This window comes from Artemia sp. Qi Xiang Cuo, chromosome 10 (assembly GCF_049724085.1).
Source record: "Artemia sp. Qi Xiang Cuo chromosome 10, ASM4972408v1, whole genome shotgun sequence".
NCBI lineage: Eukaryota > Metazoa > Arthropoda > Branchiopoda > Anostraca > Artemiidae > Artemia > Artemia sp. Qi Xiang Cuo.
The window spans coordinates 37,865,278-37,879,685 of record NC_142803.1 but is presented as its reverse complement, the minus strand read 5'-3'; positions in this window follow the sequence as shown (position 1 = coordinate 37,879,685).

The window sequence follows — 14,408 nt, the reverse complement described above, 5'->3', positions numbered from 1 at the left end:
AAACCCTTTAGATATCTCATAGGAGATAATAGCCTCCCCCAAAATAGGTTAAGTAAAAAAATAAAATTTATTCTACGGTGATTAATACGCAAAAAAAAAAAAAAAATATGTCGGACGACCTTAACGAGTTATTAATAGTGCAGAAATTGATCGCAAAAAATATAGAAATAGCGAAATCTATACCAGAGTACAATGGTCAATCAGATATTGACGAATTCAATATCCAATTGGCCCAGTTTGTACAACTAACAAAAACAGACCTAGGAGCGTTAGTCGACATGCTCCTACTACGATTAAAAGGCCAGGGCTTAACCTTTCTAATACAGATTGAACATACCATAGGCAATAACGCCAACTTGCCAATAAATACGATTGATAACTTGTTAAAAGAATTTAAAGATGGGTTTATAGAAACAAGGTCCATAAATAAATTAAAACACGGAACAGTGAGCTTTGACTTCACAAAATATAAGAGAATACCTTGATAATATACGCATATCTGTAGAGGCAAAATACGGAAGTGGTTGGGGGTAACTTTATGAAAAAGTCATACTAAATACCTTTGTGCAAGGGCTACCTCTAAAACTATATAGAGTGGTAATATCCAAAAATATTCAGACGTTAGATCTTGCAGTTCAGGAGGTAGAGCGATTGATCGAAGTCGACACGATTGTCGCAAATCACAGTAAAGCAAAAATATATAGCCTAGGCGATTCAAATGCGAACATAAACTTCAAGAGCGATCAGGCGTCCCCCAATTTCTTTTCAAGGGATAACTCCCCAGTGCCACAAAGAAATAAAACGCAAGAACCCGCTAGGCAGAAAACAGTACGTTTTCAGCCTATCAAACAATCCAATTACGAAAATAACCCTACAATAATAAGGTTCTATAATTGTAATCGTGTTGGGCAATTCGCGAGAGAGTGCCGTTATGTCCCCAATCGCATACCAAGAATTGCTGTCGGTAATACACAAAATTACGGCAACTATTTGTTCGGAAGAACAAATTTTAGCACCGGTCGTGCACTAGGCTATAGCCAGGGGGGATTGCGCCAAGCAGTACCCTACAACACGTACCAACCAAACTTGTATAACCCTCCCCCCTACAGACAAATTAATTACCGATTTGAAAACCCAAATACTCGCCAAATCCAATATAATGCGAGAATGCTAAATAGAAATTACGAAAATTTGCCGACGGGACATGAAAATTTTGCAAGCCAACGGCATTGGCAGTCAGCGCCAGTAAGCGGCACTGACGCAAGACACCCAACTTACCATAATAATATATGGCGAAGGCAGACAGATGTAAATCAATTAGATATGCCTACGGAATATCATATGTCTGAATATCTATTACAGGCACCGACGCATGTAATAAATCCTCAGGGAAACATTTCCCGCCCCTCAAAAATATAAATTCTACCCAGAGGGTGCCCAGAATATTTAATAGGTCCAAAACAATTATTATGCCGTCTTGTAGTGATATCAATAACAAATTACCTATATTTAATTATTTTTGTGTAGAAAATGTTTATTTTAAGGCTTTGATTGACTCTGGTGCAACGATCATTATTATAAGCTCATGCATATTTAATATGTTGCCTCTTCATATTAGGCAACAGAGGAACCCCAATAATCCCAATTTAACTAGTGGGACAGGCCATAAATTGAACTCAAAAGGTTCAATTTGCCGAAACGTAAAAAGGGACAATGGGATCTTCCAGACAAATTTTATAATATGCGGTAAATTTCCATTTGAAGCAATTATAGGCGCAAATTTTTTAAGTTCCAATAGAATACTATTAGACGTAGCAAATGAGAGGCTTGTCTACCCGGATAAGGGGGGGAAGAAATTTCCACCTTAAGAAATCGTAACAGAGTATACGAAGGCAACATAACAGTAAACAAAATTTCTGACGGTATAATGTCGCAATCTTTTGAACCTTATGTCTCGCAAGGAGGAAAAGAAATAATCAGAAACTTGTCCAATTATGCTGAAAGACATTACAGAGGTGAAGTAAATTTAAAAAATAAGGGTATCGAATCTGCGAAAATAAAAATAGGAGATATGCGACAGTACAGGTCAAACGAAATCAAGAAAATAGTGGAATTATGGAAAAACATAGTAAAACCCAACGTGACGCCACAAGATGCCGTAATGGCGCGGCATAGCGCCAGTATGAATCAAATAAATAATAAAAACAAAGAGCAATATTACGATTCGCGATAAGGAAAACAAAAGTCCCTCCCAAAACGATGCAAAAAATTCAAATATCACAGATGATTGAGGCATTGGTTAGCAAATCCAAAATATGGTTTGCGACCCCATCTGAAATTCCCGAAAATCTGCTGTGCGAGGAACAGATTATATCTTATGACAAATGAAAAGTTTTTATTTGGGTAACTAATAACCACGAAAATGATACAATTACAATTAAAAAGGGGACTTGTTTAGTTCAAATCCAGGTTTTAACGGAGAATGATTTAAATACATGGGAAAATTCTAAAAGAAACCTAGTTAATGGTATTAAAACTTCAAATAACAAATATCCTTTAACTGAATCGGAATTTTTAAACAAATTTAATATGGATCATATTACGGACTTAGAACTTAAGAAAAAATTATGCAAATTATTATGGAGTTTTAAGGATGTATTCTCTGCATCTGAAGATGACATTGGGCTGATACCGTTTTATGAACACTCAATTTTAACGACTGGTAATCCTGTAGCGAAACAGCCATATCGTGTGCCGTATAAGCACAAAGAATGGTTAAAAAAATAAAATTCATCAATTAGAAAAAAATGAAATTATACGCCCAAGTATAAGTCCGTATAGTGCACCAGTGATCTTAGTACCAAAGAAGAATGGTGATCTTAGACTTGTAGTAGACTATAGAGCCCTTAACAAACAAGTAGTTAGCGATAAATTTCCTCTACCAAGAATAGATGAAATTCTTGACACTATTTCAAGCAAAAACAAAATTCTTACTTCTTTGGACCATACCCAAGGCTACCACCAAGTGAAAATAGCCGAAAAAGATGTCCATAAAACTGCATTTTCATCATCCGAATGAGGTTCATATGAATACTTAAGGGTTCCATTCGGACTGAAAACAAGTTCAAGCGCGCTATGTAGACCCCTATTGCACCTGTTAAGAGGATTAAAGAATATAATTCATTTTGTTGATGATATTATATGCGTGGGACAAAATGCTGAACAACACTTAGCAACGTTAGCTAAGGTGTTCGAGAAATTCAGACAGGGCAATTTAAAATGCCGACCTGAGAAAGTTAATTTATTTATACCTAAAATTAAATTTTTAGGAGTAGTAGTAACACAAGGAGAGATACCCCCAGACCCGGATAAAATAAAATGTGTTAAAAACCTCAAACCTCCAAGAACTAAGAAAGAATGAAGAGGAAGTTTAGGTCTTACTGGCTACTTCAGAAAATTCGTGCGCAACTACGCCAAAATTGCGAAACCCCCCACGGATTAACTAAAGGGAACTTCCAAAATGTTACCTGGTCCCAGGAAGCTCAAACTTCCCTAGACCGTCTAAAAAAGGTGCTCACTTTTGAACCAATTTCATCACTTCATGATTTCGGAAACAGAGAATTTGTGGTTATGACCGATGCTAGTTTTAAAGGTACTGGGGTTATTCTTTCGCAAATAATTCCCTTGGAAAACCCTGATCCCTTACAAGGACCTTCTAATCAAAAAAAAAAAGTTATCTACTTGCTGCGCAGAAAGCTATTGTGAGTTGTGAGCTGCCGTTCCAACACAAAATTAGAATTATTACCCATAGGCCACCTCGCGAACATGTATAGACACAATCTATTCTGTAGACAGTTTATACTGCGATCAGGCAAATAGGTCTTACAGCATCTGTGTACGTCTAAAAACCCCACGGGAATTCTAGCTAGATGAATAGGGCGAGCCCAAGATTATTATTTTGGATATGAGTATTTAATGGGTAAACACAATGCAGCTTGCGACTTTTTGAGTCGGTACCCAGAAAATATTCCGTCGGAAACTGGGGAAAATTAAGTTAACGCTATCAATGCTAAGAGCAAACATAAATGTAAGAAAAACAAAGTCAAAGACACAGTAAAGGTAAATAAGGTTAATTATTGTCCCTTGTGGTTAGAAAATTTAAAAAGAAAGCAAAAAAGGACGAAATATGTTCGGCGCTTACTAATTATTTTGTGAATGACGATGCGTTACTGGATAAATTCCAAATTCTAAGAAAATAGATAGATAATTTTTACAATGATCTTGATGAAGAAATACCGTGTAAAATCGTGACTGGTGAGACAAAAAAAAATCAAACTTCAATAATACCTGTATTACCGTAAAACATGATACTGCCTGCATTTCAATATTTTCATTCAGACATAGGTGGACATTTAGGAGTTATGAAAACGTTCCATAAGTTAAAATAATATTTTTACGTGCCGTCCGCAATGACAAAACTTAAAGAATTTGTAAGTACATGTGAAGCATGTAATTTAAGAAAAATCCTCCCAGCTTATCCTAATCCTCCAATGGGGAGGGTCCCAGTAGCAAAGTACCCCTTCGATATTATCTCATTTGACTTATACAGAACGAACGGAGGCTTGCCTGTTTCTAGCAGAGGCCATACTTGTATTCTTTCAGTTATAGAATATTTTTCCGGATTTACTTTTGCAAAAGCATTAAAAAATCAAGGTGCTTATGCCACCAGCAAAGAGTTAGCGAAATTATTTTTACAATTTGGCGTTCCTAATAAAATTTTGAGTCACAACGGAGGTAATTTTGTTTCAAAGGTAACAAAAGACTTAATGAGTTTTCTTAATATAGAGAAAATGGTGACAGCTCCGTACCACCCACAAGCTAACGGTAAAATAGAAAATAGGCATAAAATATTCTCGAACGTATTAAGTATTTATACGAAAGACAATAGGAGCGACTAGAATCAATTCTTACCTTATTTAACAAACGTAATCAATACTGCTTATTCAGAAACAACCCACGACAATCCATTTTATTTACTTTTCGGTCGTGAATTTAGAATTCCATACAATAAGATTATTGATCCTCGGCAGTGTTATTATATCTCGGAAGATTACAAACAAGAATACATATATAAGAAGAGAAAAACATATAAAATAGTTAGGCAAGAGATGGAAAAATGTAAAATAAACCAAGAGCTAAGAAACCAACCGAAAGTCAAGGGGAGTATAGATTTCAAAATAGGAAACTTCGTTTACCTAAAGAACGAGGCAAAAACGGAAAGAAAAAAACTTTCCAACAAATATTCTGGACCGTACAGAATAGTCAAAAAGTACGATAACGAATATACTTTTAAAATGGAAAACCCCGATAGTGGAAGAACTTACAAGGCGCACGTTAGCCGAATAAAAAGAGCCAAATTTCCAGAGAGATGGGTATCACATCCCTCCTCCACTGATTCGTCAGATGCAGAAAATGAGCCCCCTAGAACAAGATTGGCAGAGCTAAAACCCTTTAATCTCAAGCAAGACTACTATTTCGAGACTGACAGTGATGAGGAAAATTTTGAAGAATTTTTAGCAATGAAAAATCTAGTTATTCCTAAGGAAAAATCCCTAATACCAGGATTTTTTCCTGAAATAAAAACACCAAAAGATCCAAAAAGTTATTCATCGGCGAGCGCAGGAGATTTAGATTATACAATATCTCCAAAAACCCAATTTTTCCCCTATAGAATTTCGACCTCTTGTCCCCCCACAAGATTTCCGGACGATACAATTTCCCCTACAACACCAATAGAAAGGCCGTTGTCTTTACGGGAGGAATTATACAGAGCTGTAGAAATCCCCGGTATTACGTTAAAGATAACTCCCCCCAAAGATTCCACTAAAACAAACCTGAGAGAAGTTATGGTTTTAATATATTTTCCCATAAAAACGAATCAAAGTACAATGCCCTAGAATAAAACTCCCAAGGATGACCAGCAAGTTCAATATCATGATATAACTGTATCCAAGGTCAAACCTAAACAGTGGACTTCATGGAGGGAAACCCTAATGCAAAAAATGCCCCATCCCCCTGAGGACATGGCATTCAAACAGTGGAGGAACCCCGCAAAACTATTGATTCCTCCCAAAGCTCTCAAGAATCTTTCAAATCTCCCGAGTTGAAGACTCAGGACGAGGACTTAGGGAACAAGCCTTCTACTTCCAGAGGAGTAGAAATTTACGAAGGAAGGGCAGGTGACACCTCAAAAAGTGCCACCTCTAAAAGTTCTAATCCGGATTCGTCGGAAACCAGTTCCGAAGAGTCTGACGGCGAATCAGACCATATAGTACCTAAAGAAATAGGAAAATCCAGACCGATCTCAGCAGCCGCACACGGGAAAAAAACAAAATTAAAAGGGCAATAATTTTTGAAAAAACAATATAAAAAGTTTGACCTTATTTCGCTAGAAAAACCTAAAAAGAAAAAACCGTAAGAAACACAGGATAAAATAACGACACAGTCAGGCAGAACGGTTAAAAAACCTGACAGATGGAAATATCCCTAATTAATGTAAAGAAAAATTTCAAATCCCTTATGAAAATCAACTTGTGATCCACCATAATAAATTTGACAGTGTGCAAGTAAAGTTAACCAAGTAAATATTAATGAAAAAAAATAATAATACGAGTGATGTCAAAACGTCGGCGATCAGGGAAAAAGGCCCAAGGTGAGAAGCTCGTGGTCGACCGATGGTGACAAATAGTGTTTTTAGGTCCTTTGTGGCACATTCTGCCTACTAAGTAGCTACCTTACGAAAATCAACTATACCCCTATAAATGTGAATTAATCAGTTGGATAGCCTATAATGTACCCAGTTATTGAGATCAATAACGGAACTTATATCATGGAGAGGGGAGGTCGTGTTTTCGAAGTCAATATCATCGATTCTATATGTGAATCGATGATATTCATACTTCGAATTCATACTCCTCTATTGAATTCAACTTATATTCTAAAAATAAACTATGAAAATGATCCCCTACTCAGTATTATGTTGTGTACTCAAATCTAAATAGATGGACCAAATTTTGTGGGAAGCCTGGGGTGGAACTTGAAACCCACACAGCTTTTAATTTGTTGGGTTTTGGCGGTCCCCTCGGATTTTCTTAATTCTTCCTGTTTTAATTCCTTCTGTAAAGACAGGGGCCTTTCTATTGGTGTTGCAGGGGAAACCGAATCATCTGGGAATCTTGTTGGGGGACATGGGGTCAAAATTCTATCGGGGAAAAATTGGGTTTTTGGAGACATTGTATAATCTAATTCTCCTGCGCTCAGCGGTGAATAGCTTTTTGGATCTTTTGGTGTTTTTATTTCAGGAAAAAATCCTGGTATTAGGGATTTTTTCTTAGGAATAACTAGATTTTTCATTGCTAAAAATTCTTCAAAGTTTTTCTCATCACTGTCATTCTCGAAATAGTCTTCCTTGAAATTAAAGGGTTTTAGCTCTGCCAATCTTGATCTAGGGGGCTCATTTTCTGCATCTGACGAATCAGTGAAGGAGGGATGTGATACCCATCTCTCTGGAAATTTGGCTCTTTTATTTGGCTAACCTGCGCTTTGTAAGCTCTTTCAATATCGGGGTTGTCCGTTTTAAAGGTCAAATCCTTATCGTACCTTTTGTCTTTTCTTTACAGCCCAGAATATTTGTTGGAAAGTTTTTTTTCTTTCCGTTTTTGCTTTGTTCTTTAGTTAAACGCAGTTTCCTACTTTGAAATCTATATTCCCCTTGACTTTCGGTTGGTTTCTTAGCTCTTGGTTTATTTTACATTTTTCCAACTCTTGCCTAATTATTTTATAAGTTTTCCTCATTCTATTTATGAATTCGTGTTTGTAATCCTCCGAGCTATTATAACACTGCCGAGATTCAATAATTTCTTTATATGGGGTCCTAAAATACCGACCAAAACGTATATAAAATGGATTGTCTTGGGCTATTTAAGAACAAGCAGTATTGATTACGTTAGTTAAAGAAGGTAAGAATTGATCCCAGTCGCTCCTATTGTCTTTTGTACAAATACTTAATACGTTCGAGAATATTTTATGCCTATATTCTATTTTACCATTAGCTTCTGGGTGGTACAGATCTGTCACCATTTTCTCTATATTAAGAAAACTCATTAGATCTTTTGTTACTTTTAAAACAAAATTACTTCCGTTGTCGCTCAAAATTTTATTAGGAATACCAAATCGTAAAAATAATTTCGCTAACTCCTTACTGGTGGCATAAGCACCTTGATTTTTTAATGCTTTTGCAAAAGTAAATCCGGAAAAATATTCTATAATTGAAAGAATACAAGTATGGCCTCTGCTAGAAACAGGCAAGCCTCCGTTCGTTCTGTATAAGTCAAATGAGATAATATTGAATAGTTAATTTGCTACTGGGATCCTTACCATTGGAGGATTAGGATGAGCTGGGGGGATTTTTCTCAAGTTACACGCTTCGCATGTACTTACAAATTCTTTAAGTTTTGTTAGTGCGGACAGGATTTAAAAAAATTGTTTTAATTTATGGAACGTTATCAGTACTCCAAAATGCCCACCTATATCTGAATGAAAATATTCAAATGCAGGCACTATTAAGTTTTGTGGTAATACAGGTATTATTGAAGTTTGGTTTCTTTTTGTCTCACCAGTCACGATTCTACACAGTATCTCTTCATCAAGATCATAGTAAAATTATCTATCTCTTTTCTAAGAGTTTTGAATTTATCCGGTAACGCATCGTCATTCACAAAATAATTAATAAGCGCCGAACATATTTCGTCCTTTTTTTGCTTTCTTTTTATATTTTGTAACGATAAGGGACAATAGTTAACCTTATTTTCCTTTACTGTGTCTTTGACTTTGTTTTTCTTACATTTATGTTTGCTCTTAGCATTGATAGCGTTAACTTCATTTTCCTCAGCTTCCGACGGAATATTTTCTGGGTAGCGACTTAAAAAGTCGCAAGCTGCGTTTTGTTTTCCTTTTAAATGTTCAAATTCATAATCTAGGACTTGGATTTTCATAATTCATCCAGCTAAAATGCCCATGGGGTTTTTAGATGTGCGCAGGTAGTGCAAGCTTTTATGGTCTGATCGTCGTATAAATTTTCAATCAATTAAATAGTGTCTAAATTTGTCGAAGTGGTGGATTATAGATACTAATTCTAAGTTTGTGGCGGAATGACTACTCTCGCCTTTTGATAAGGTTCCACTTGAATAGCATATAACTTTTTTTTTTGATTAGAAGGTCCTTGTAAAGGATCAGGGTTTCCTATGGGAATTATTTGCGAAAGAATAGCCCCAATGCCTTTTGAACTGGCATCGGTCATAACCACAAATTCACCGTTTCCGAAATCATGAAGTGATAAAATTGGTTCAGAAGTGAGCGCCTTTTTGAGACGGTCTAGGGAAGTTTAAGCTTCCTGGGACCAGGTAACATTTTGGAAGTTCCCTTTAGTTAACTCCGTTAGGGGTTTTGCAATTTGGGCGTAATTGCGCACGAACTTTCTGAAGTAGCCAGTAAGACCCAAACTTCCTCTTCATTCTTTCTTAGTTCTAGGAGGTTTGAGGTTTTCAATACATTTTATTTTGTCCGGGTCTGGGGGTATCTCTCCTTGTGTCACTACTACTCCTAAAAATTTAATTTTAGGTATAAATAAATTTACTTTCTCAGGTCGGCATTTTAAATTTCCCTGTCTGAATTTCTCGAACACCTTAGCTAACGTTGCTAAGTGTTGTTCAGCATCTTGTCCCACGCATATGACATCATCGACAAAATGAATTATATTCTTTAATCCTCTTAACAGGTGCAATAGGGGTCTACATAGCGCGCTTGAACTTGTTTTCAGTCCGAATGGAACCCTTAAGTATTCATATGAACCTCATTCGGATGATGAAAACGCAGTTTTATAGACATCTTTTTCGGCTATTTTCACTTGGTGGTAGCCTTGGGTGAGGTCCAAAGAAGTCAAGCTTTTGTTTTTTTTTGAAATTGAGTCAAGAATTTTATCTATTTTTGGTAAAGAATATTTTTCAGTAACTAGTTATTTGTTGAGGGCCCTATAATCTACTGCAAGTATAAGATCTCCATTCCTCTTTGGTATCAAGATCACCGGTGCACTATACGGACTTATACATGGGCGTATAATTTCATTTTTTTTTCTAATTCACGGATTTTATGTTTTGATCAGTGTTTGTGCTTATACGGCACACGATATGGCTGTTTTGCTACGGTATTACCGGTCGTTAAGATATAGTGTTTACAAAGCGGTATCAGCCCAATTTCATATTCAGATGCGGATAATACGAATATAAAATTATATAATAATTTGCATAATTTTTTCTTAAGTTCTAAGTCCGTAATATGATCCATATTAAATTTGTTTAAAAATTCCGATTTAGTTAAAGGATATTTGTTATTTGAAGTTTTAATACCATTAACTAGATTTCTTTTAGAATTTTCCCATGTATTTAAATCATTCTCCGTTAAAACCTGGATTTGAACTAAACACGTCCCCTTTTTAATTGTAATTGTATTATTTTCGTGGTTATTAGTTACCCAAATAAAACCTTCTCCTTTGTCATAAGATATAATCTGTACCTCGCATAGCAGATTTTCGGGAATTTCAGATGGGGTCGCAAAACATATTTCGCATTTGCTAACCACTGGCTCAATCATCTGTGATATTTGAATATTTTGCATCGTTTTGGGAGGGACTTTTGTTTTCCTTATCGCGAATCGTAATATTGCTCTTTGTTTTTATTATTTATTAGATTCATACTGGCGCTATGCCGCGCCATTGCGGCATCCTGTGGCGTCACGTTGGGTTTTACTATGTTTTTCCATAATTCCACTATTTTCTTGATTTCGTTTGACCTGTACTGTCGCATATCTCCTATTTTTATTTTCGCAGATTCGATACCCTTATTTTTTAAATTTACTTCACCTCTGTAATGTCTTTCAGCATAATTGGACAAGTTTCTGATTATTTCTTTTCCTCCTTGCGAGACATAAGGTTCAAAATATTGCGACATTATACCGTCAGAAATTTTGTTTACTGTTACGTTGTTTTCTTAACCTCTGTTACGATTTCTTAAGGTAGAAATTTCTTCCCCCCCCCCCCTTAGCCGGGTAGACAAGCCTCTCATTTGCTACGTCTAATAGTATTCTATTGGACCTTAAAAAATTTCCGCCTATGATTGCTTCATATTGAAAGTTATCGCATATTATTAAATTTGTCTGGAAGATCCTATTGTCCCTTTTTACGTTTAGGCAAATTAAACCTTTTGCATCCAATTTATGGCCTGTCACAGTAGCTAAACTGGGATTATTGGGGTTCCTCTGTTTCATAATATGCAGAGGCAACATGTTAAATACGCATATGATTTTGATTCGGATTGTTGCGCGGGATTCAATAAAAGCTTTGAAATAAATCTTTTCTAACCAAAATCGTTAAATATAGGTAACGTGCTATGGACATCACTACAATAGTACACTATAATTGTTTTGGACGTCTTAAATATTCTGGGCGCCCTCTGGGTAGAATTTATATTTCTGAGGGGCCTGACATGTTTCCCTGAGGATTTATTACATTCGTCGGTGCCTGTAATAGATATTCGGACATATGATACTCCGTAGGCATATCTAATTGATTTACATCTGTCTGCCTTCGCCATATATTATTATGGTAAGTTGGATGTCTTGCGTCAGTGCCGCTTACTGGCACTGACAGCCAATGCCGTTGGTTTGCAAAATTTTCATGTCCCGTCGGCAAGTTTTCGTAATTTCTATTTAGCATTCTCGCATTATATTGGCTTTGGCGAGTATTTGGGTTTTCAAATCGGTAATTAATTTGTCTGTTGGGGGGAGGGTTATACAAGTTTGGTTGGTACATCTTGTAGGGTATTGCTTGGCGCAATCCCCCCTGGCTATAGCCTAGTGCACGACCGGTGCTAAAATTTGTTCTTCCGAACAAATAGTTGCCGTAATTTTGTGTATTACCGACAGCAATTCTTGGTATGCGATTGGGGACATAACGGCACTCTCTCGCGAATTGCCCAACACGATTACAATTATAGAACCTTATTATTGTAGGGTTATTTTCGTGATTGGATTGTTTGATAGGCTGAAAACGTACTGTTTTCTGCCTAGCGGGTTCTTGCGTTTTATTTCTTTGTGGCACTGGGGAGTTATCCCTTGAAAAGAAACTGGGAGACGCCTGATCGCCCTTGAAGTTTATGTTCGCATTTGAATCGCCTAGCCTATTTATTTTTGCTTTACTGTGATTTGCCACCATCGTGTTGACTTCGATCAATCGCTCTACCTCCTGAACTGCGAGATCTAACGTCTGAATATTTTTGGATATTACCACTCTATATAGTTTTGGGGGTAGCCCTTGCAAAAAGGTATTTAGTATGACTTTTTCATACAGTTGCCCCGAACCACTTCCGTATTTTGCCTCTACAGATATGCGTATATTATCAAGGTATTCTCTTATATTTTGTGAAGTCAAAGCTCACTGTTCCGTGTTTTAATTTATTTATGGACCTTGTTTCTATAAACCCATCTTTAAATTCTTTTAACAAGTTATCAATCGTATTTATTGGCAAGTTGGCGTTATTGCCTATGGTATGTTCAATCTGTATTAGAAAGGTTAAGCCCTGGCCTTTTAATCGTAGTAGGAGCATGTCGACTAACGCTCCTAGGTCTTTTTTTGTTAGTTGTACAAACTGGGCCAATTGGATATTGAATTCGTCAATGTCTGATTGACCATTGTACTCTGGTATAGATTTCGCTATTTCTATATTTTTTGCGATCAATTTCTGCACTATTAATAACTCGTTAAGGTCGTCCGACATATTTTTTTTTTTTTGCGTATTAATCACCGTAGAATAAATTTATTTTTTTACTTAACCTATTTTGGGGGAGGCTATTATCTCCTATGAGATATCTAAAGGGTTTCCCTGTAGTAGGTTAGCGGCAATAGGCCTAATCACTTTACTTATGTGTCTGTATCGTTCCTAATAATTAAATTCAAATTACAAAGTTTATAGCCTGATTAGTTCGCAAGTTTTCCTCAAATTTCCGACTCGCGCCATTTGTAGCGAATTAGGTTTTATTATGGCTATATAAATGTGGCTGTAAAAGAAAAGGACTGGGCTTGATTGGTAATAAATATTGACCTCGTCAAATGTAATATCGTACCTTAAAGCTGAGAACTTACACCTTATAGGTTCTCCGATAGCGCCGCTTATAGCGCTAAAGATTGTGTCAACTAGGCTAGCGCCGCCCTCAATTAATGGGAGAAAATAGAATATGTAGACATATAAATGTGGCCTTTTTTTTCTTGAGCTATCTGGAGATCAGATTCCTCTGGGAACGCTACCTTGGAGACATGCTAACTAATTAGCTATCATTAGGCTGGATACGGACATATAAAATGAAATAAACACAGGTAAAAGACAATAGATTTATTGGGACTTACATATTTAGGTGCACAGCAGTGAGTCACTTCAAACGACAACAATGGTGACTGAGATACAACATGAAAGAATTGCCAAGCTTGAATGGGCAAAAAATTCTATCTGAATGGTCCTGATTCTGATTTACGAATATTTTCAAAAAGCATTTTTACCCCACTATCAAAGGTAGCTCTTCAGTCCTGCGCTGTAAGAACTGGCTCATAATTGGCCCGAGTGGTCCAAGGATGCGAACCTTTCGTCCAATAAATTGTTTTAAATATTTTTGATGATTCAAGCGTTCACATGGTCTTTGCCATTTAAAATTCCTTAGAAATATTGGGCGTGGTACCTTTTTTTATTGCTCACTATCTTAGTGAAATCCAAAGCTTGAATAGCGCCGTTCTTTGCCTGAGGCTAATTTTGATTCTCTCTTTGCTGATTTAGGACTTTTCATTTTTGAAACTAGGTTTAACTTAATTAGAGGAAGTCAGAATTATCTTTAGAAAGAAGGAACTGTATTTTGGTATTTTAAATACATCGCATTTTACTCATGGTACATGGGCATATTCCACGGCTGGGAAATTTCTGCTGGGTGGAATTTAACGCGGAGGAATTATCAGCAGGAAAAGAAAATGTTCTTTTGAGGGGGGAGGAATTTCGAAGGGGTGAGTTTTCCAAACGAGAATTATTCAGCGAAGGTACAACTAAAGTGGTTCGATAATATTCTAAATTGTGTATCTGAAAATAACGGGAATAAAGAATCAATGAAAATGTCAGATATAGTATTTGGGGATTCTGTGAACGATTTTGTATGTGTCTTTGGAAAAAAGACATATTCAAAAGACATCTTTATTTCATTTGTATTATTTTTTCTCTGGCTGATTAATTATGCACGTGAGGGGGGAGACGTCCCCCCGC